This window comes from Echinops telfairi, unplaced genomic scaffold, assembly GCF_000313985.2.
Source record: "Echinops telfairi isolate 266 unplaced genomic scaffold, ASM31398v2 ScPeMD7_7424;HRSCAF=8462, whole genome shotgun sequence".
Classification (NCBI taxonomy): Eukaryota; Metazoa; Chordata; class Mammalia; order Afrosoricida; family Tenrecidae; genus Echinops; species Echinops telfairi.
The window spans coordinates 93,062,705-93,069,042 of NW_022111324.1; the positions used below are offsets into that span (position 1 = coordinate 93,062,705).

Genomic DNA, 6,338 nt, shown 5'->3' on the forward strand with positions numbered 1-6,338 from the left:
ATAGCCTAGCTCTCTCTATATATAGAGGAAGCACCTGGCAGCAGACTAGACTGGAAGGACTGCTAGTGTCTCACAACTCTCTCTCATGGGAGTGAGTTGCACTGAGTCATTTGTACTGCTTTATAATTTAACTGTCCATTCTTGTATTATATATCTATCTGTATATAATTTAACAGTTCATTTCTTGCGTTATATATCTAATTATCTTTATAAATAAATATATTAAATTATCAGCAATTTGGTTTTATCTCTCTAGAGAACCCTGTCTAACACACCTGGTTTAGAATTATGGTTCTCCCATTAACTAATACTGCGTAAGTTATTTGAAGGCTCTGAGCTTCAGTCGCCTCCTCTGGAAACTGTGAATTACAACACCCACCCTACAGGGTACTAAAGAAGATGAGGAGCCAAGCACTTAGCACAAGATCACTTACTAATCTGAATAAGGTTAGCCACGTTTTTCAGGACTGCTCTTACTCGGGACAAGCAACACAGAGCAAGTATGCCAGTCAGGGAGGTACCTGGAGCAGCTGGCATACTCCCATCTACTTTCCCAACTCCTTTCCTTATACTCAGAGTGTATGACTACATGATTTGGGGTGAACAACTGAGCATAGGTTATTTCAGTAGTAGCTCTAGGCTAATGAATCTGCTAACTCCTCAAACCAAAAAGCCTACTCATTGCCACGGAGTAGATTCTAACCATAGTGAACCTATAGAACACAGTAGAACTGCTCCATAGGATTCCCAAGGCTGTATCATTCTCCTATAGAGCAGCTGATGGGTTCAAACTGTTATCCTTTCGATTTGCACCAAGCACTTTACCCACTAGGGTTTGTGCCTCCAGGGTTCCTTGCCAACTCCTACCCAACAAGTCTTTCTCCTCCCATAGTTAGTCTCAAAACTCCCAGAGGCAGTTCTACCCTGTCCTATACGGTACCTATGAGTCAGCATCGACTCCATGGCAGTGGGAGCTCAGGAGATTTTAAGAGAGCAGACACCGATACATCAGTCAATACCAGTGTGACTTACCCATTGTTGGGGGCAACTCGATTCAAAGGAGCTTCTTAACTTCTTGCACTGAGAAGCATCGTCCGTGCTCTCATCTAAACACTTCCAGTACTCATCTCGGGCTCCCCAGCAAGCCTGCCTTTCTTTCATAGACGGGGCTGCCATTCCCAGTGGGACCAAGCTGCTGGTCAAAATAATAACATTAACAATTAATTCGTAATTTAAAAGAAGCTACCAAAACCCAAATCCACTGCCACTGAGGCCATTCCAATTCATAGTAAGCAATGCTGTGATGTTGACCTGCTCTGTAGAGTTTCCAAGATTGTAAACTTTTATGGAGCAGTCAGCCTCACCTCTCCCAAGGAGCAGCTGGTAGGTCTGAACTACCAATCCTGTGGTGAGCAGTCTAACACTTAACCCATTATGCTACCAGGGCTCCTGAAGAAAGGAAAATGTCACTCCATATTTTTAAAAGAAAAAATAGATCGCCTTGATGTTTTAATGATGCAGCTAAGGTCAATTAGTTCTAAATTAGCTATGCCTTAAGAATGCTCACCTTTTAAATATATATTGATGTAAATATATTTTTTTTTAATTTTCAAAAATGATCTTCCCATTCATCATCCACAAATCTTTAGTTGCAGAATAATTCAAATAGTCAAGCTCTAATATCATAGCCATTTGTCCTAAGCTTTTGTTTTCCTTCTTCCCAATCACTATATATTTGTCTCATATCCAGCCATACTACGTGCTGAAGAATCGCTTGCCAGTGAACCTAGTTAGAGGCAGTGGGTGGAGGTGTGGTGGTTTGCTATCCTGGCTACACAAGAACCTGGGTAGTTTTAAAAGTCCTGTTTGGCCCCTTCCCAGGCCAATTAAATCAGAATCTCTGCCAGTGAGTTTTGGTATACGTATATACCAAGTGTGTCGTTATACACATAGAGAAATGAATGTGTGCACATACACAGAGGTATGAATTTACTTATTTATGCGCCTCACGTGATTCGAGTGGGCGGCCACGGCAGAGAACCAGTGAAACAGAGCGGCAGCAAACGCCCAGTCGCTTTCTCTCATGTCTACCCGCAGGCTCCACTCCATCACTTACAGTCACTGACCTCGCCCCGTCTCTGCTCAGCACAGGGCTCAATCGCGTCCAAAGCCCTCTCTACCACGAACTCGACAACACAGGCTTTCGGGGTTCACCTCGCGCAATCAATCGCTTTGATGGCGGCAGGGGTGGAGTTAGAATCACGGTTTTCCCAGTCGGCCACCTGGGGTCGCCTCCCTTTTGCCTCTCAGTCTCTCGAACCCTATCACCTTAAGGGCTTAACAACGCCGCGACGTGTGGGCCGCGCGCCGTACAGTCGAGGTGCACGGGGACCAAAGTATCCCCAGCAGGACGGCCCGCGCTACCGAGTCCCCTGAAGAACCCGCGGCTGGGGGCAAGCCCCTGCCGAGCCGACACTGCCCGCCCGCCCAGGCGCCAGTCCCGACCTCGGGGTCCGCGGGACCTCTCACGCCGGGCGCCCCACGTCGCGCAGACCGACACCCGCGGAGCACGGGCGAGTCGGGCCGGTCGCCCCGAGGGCGCGCAAACAGCCCCCCTCCCCTCCTCCCCAGAAGGAGAACCGACCGACCGCTCCACGGCTGGCTAGACGACCTCTGACCCTCGCCGTTGCTTTGCCAGGAAGGGCGGGACTTCCGGCTCCTCCCAGCTGCCCGCGGGACTTCCGGGCGCGCTCCGGGGTGGGGGGAGTCGTCCAGGTTCGTAGACGTGAATGGTTTGTGCGCTCAGGTTGATTTGCAGTGTCATTGAAAAGCACCGTTGCCCCGTATATTTTTTTCCTCCCCACAATTTTAATCAACTGTGGTACTTTCATGAATGTTTAATTTATGTTTCTTTCTATTACGCTCAGCGTTGGCTGGCCGGTTTCACGTCCAACCCCTGACGTACTGGACAGCCGAGTGTTTTCAGGTAGTACCTTCAGTGCTGACACTTAATGTCCCCCGGGGGGGTTCCGTAGAAAGCCAGCTTTTCTCCCAGGCTCCGCTGCTGCTTTCAAACCACAGACCAGACCTAACCACTGCCTCCAGAGCTCCTGATCCTGGGAGTACCGGAAGGTCGCTAATCAACTCTGGCAACGGGTTCGAGCGTTTGTAGCAGTCGAGCTGATCAGCACCACATGAGTCCTGAAGTCTTAACTCCTCCCTCCTTACATTGAAAATCGAAAAAGGAACAGGACATAGTGACCAAGCCATGAACCAATACCAGTACTTAGTTTGAACCCTCGCGGATTTCTTCTGTGGATGGAAAGACTTAGTTGTACTCGGAGGCAGCTATTGAAAGAACACTCATGGCCGAGTGGTTAAGGCGAGTGATTAGAAATCCATAAGGGGTTCCCGCCCCCGCAGGTTTGATTCCTGCTGGCGATGGCCCTTTTTCCCATTGAGGAGCCCAGGTGGCATGATGGGCTACCAACCATAAAGGTCAGCAGTACAAAACCACCGGGTGCTCTGGGGAGAAGGAGGAGACATCCCACTCCTGCAAAGAGTCTACATCTCAGAAACCCACAGGGGCTATTTTAGCCTGCCCTAGAGGGTCACTATGAAACAGATTCTATTCCAGAGGACCACATGGCCGGCCCTACTATGAGACATGATGCCCTTCACTGACCCATAGCCCTACAGGGGACAACACTGGAGAGTGTGGGAACTGCACCGGATCTGAGGCAAAACGCTAAGGGGGTGCAACAGAACAGCAAGGGAATGGAGTGGCGAGGTCCCCAGGAATGCTGAAGGTGGACTTTGGGGCCAGTGTGTGGTGCCCCAACATACTGGACTGGAAAACACTCCTAAAGGCCAACAAACAATCCTTGAACTAACTACAAAAAAAAGAAAGAAAGAAAGAAAAACAGATTCAACTCTGATGGCAGGGACTGATTGAAAGAGAATGTAAATACAAAGTGCCTGTCTGCAGAGATGTGGTTATTTGCAAGATTAAAATGTATCTGATTTCACATTGAGTCTAAAGGTAGTACAAGTTGATGAGAGACATGTGGAAAAATGATTATGTGACTAAAAAAGTATTGACTTAAGAACATAGAAACATTTATTAAGTAAAAATACCTAAATGTGAAGTTGTTGTTTTGCAACATAACCAACATCACACGAGGTCTACATACCGGCCAACTCTTCCAAGAATTCGGCACTCTTTTTCACCAAGTCAGATAGCAGTTTAGGCTTTGTGGAGGGACTCAATCATGTTCTTTGGGTTTGGGGGACAAAGGAAAATCTGAGGAGGTATTGCATAAGGCTTCCCAACAATACAGCATTGGAGATCCCGAACTATCTTTAACTAATCTGATGCATAGTGGGAATGAAAAAATACTCTCAACACAACACTCCTAACCTTTTTCTTACCAATGTCATTTTCAGTTTTCCGAAATGTCTTTGTAATAACCTCCTCCAAATTAGCTTTTTAAAATGTATCCAGATTACCCCTTAGTTGTTATTGTTAAGTGCCCCCCGTTAGTCAACTCCGGATACAACAGGCTGAAACACTGTTGAGTCCCACGCCATACTTAAAATTGTTGTAATTGAACCAATTGTGGCCATTGTGTCAATCTATGTCATCCAGGATCTTTCTCTTTTTTTGCTGACCCTCTACCAAGCATGATGGCCTTTTCTAGGAACTGGTCTCTCTTGATAAGGTGTCCAAAGTGGGTGAAACATTTCTAGACAGCATTTGTTAGGTAGAGGCAGAAACCCGGGGTTGTCCCTCTACACGCCAAGGCCTCCCTCCCCTTACAGGAAGTTGGGAGCAGATCAAGGCTAGAGGGCTTGCACACATTCAGGCCAGGTGAGCATAATTCAGCCAATGGAGTCAACTAGTACTGTTGACCAGGCCTCCCAGCGGAGAGCCTAGAAAAAGTCAGAACTGGGAGCCCACCACCCTCTTTTTCCAGCTGCTCTTAGACCCTCCTGTAGTTTTCTCGGGCCTCAGGTTTCCACGTATAGGGGTGAAGTGCACTGAGGGTGCTTGAGTAAAGGCTGACGCAACTTCAATCCTTTATGAAAACTCACTGGATCACAAACCAGGCTTTGGCGTGAGTTCTTTATCGTGTGAAGCCAAGGACCGAGGTATTTCCACCGGAGGAATCTAACACATTCAAGTTGTATTTCTTCCAAGAACTTTTTGAAGCCTCTTTGTGTGTTCTACAATATAGAAAGTTCTTCTGTAATAATAATGGACTCCAATAATAGATTGTTTTATCTTAACCAAAGCCAGTAACATCCATTAAGGACACTTATATAGAAATAATATTTTGAAGTGTAACAGGGGGGATATAAAAGGTATGAAAGCAAAGAATTGGAAAAAAAAAAAAGAGAATTGAAAAAAATAAAATTTAAAATTTGTGTATGTATTTAATGGCATATTACATATGAAGTGAAACTAGGCAGAATTAGAAGTATATATGTGTTTGTAAGTATATATATGAAGTAAAGCTAGACAGAATTAGGAGGAAAAATAGACATGGTCTTATTGAATGACTTTAATGGGCCTTTCTTGGTTGTTATGCAAAAGGAAACCCAGTAAGTATATAAAAAAGTTGAACAGCATGATATACAAATGATCTAATGAATGCACCCAGAACACTACAACCAACATCAGAATATGCCTTTTTATGTAAAGCAGATATTGCTTATTGCCAAAATTAACCATATACTTGGCCATAAGCAATTCTCAACACATTTAAAGATTGCAACTATCTACCATGTTTTCTGACAATTAATTAAACTAGAAATCAAAAAAACAAAACACCAAACCCACTGCTGTCAAGTCAACTCTGACTCATAGCAAGTGTACAGGACAAAGCAGAATGCTTCTTAGGGTTTTTAGGAGCAGGCAGCCTCATCTTTCTCCAATCCAGTGACTGATGGATTTGAACTGCCAACCTTTCAGTTAGCAGCAAATGCTTAATTCACTATCCCACCAGGGTTCCTTAGAAATCAAGCAACTGTAAAAGCAAGTCCATGTACTCTACAAGCAACAATTTATAATGGAATACAGTATTTTGAACTGAAAACAAAATAGTGGAATGAAGCTAAAGCAGGAGTCCTAAATCTATAACCTTAAGTATGGGAAACAGAGAAGTTATTTCCCAGGTTGTCACCCAATAATATACAGTGAACCCTCGTTTATCGCGGTTAATCGGTTCTAGACCCTACCGTGATAAATGAAATTCCGCAAAGTAGGATTCCTTATTTGTAAATCAAATATTTTTGTAGTTAGAGCATAGAGGACATGAAAAAACACCCTTTAGTCA

General features: G+C 44.9%; 1 long non-coding RNA gene across 3 annotated transcripts in view; it reads right to left on the reverse strand.

The window, feature by feature from the left end:
- LOC123522558 overlaps positions 1 to 2,434 on the reverse strand; it is a 13,385-nt gene extending 10,951 nt beyond the window's left edge. The window contains exons 1-2 of one of the 3 annotated variants that reach the window (XR_006680809.1): positions 2,127 to 2,434; positions 1,033 to 1,195 (exon numbers count right to left, since the gene is read on the reverse strand). This is a non-coding gene — a long non-coding RNA (uncharacterized LOC123522558). Of the gene's footprint in view, positions 1 to 1,032; positions 1,196 to 2,116 lie in introns of all 3 variants that reach the window. The other 2 variants (XR_006680808.1, XR_006680807.1) reach the window with 2 other exon arrangements.
- Positions 2,435 to 6,338: the final 3,904 nt, after the last annotated feature.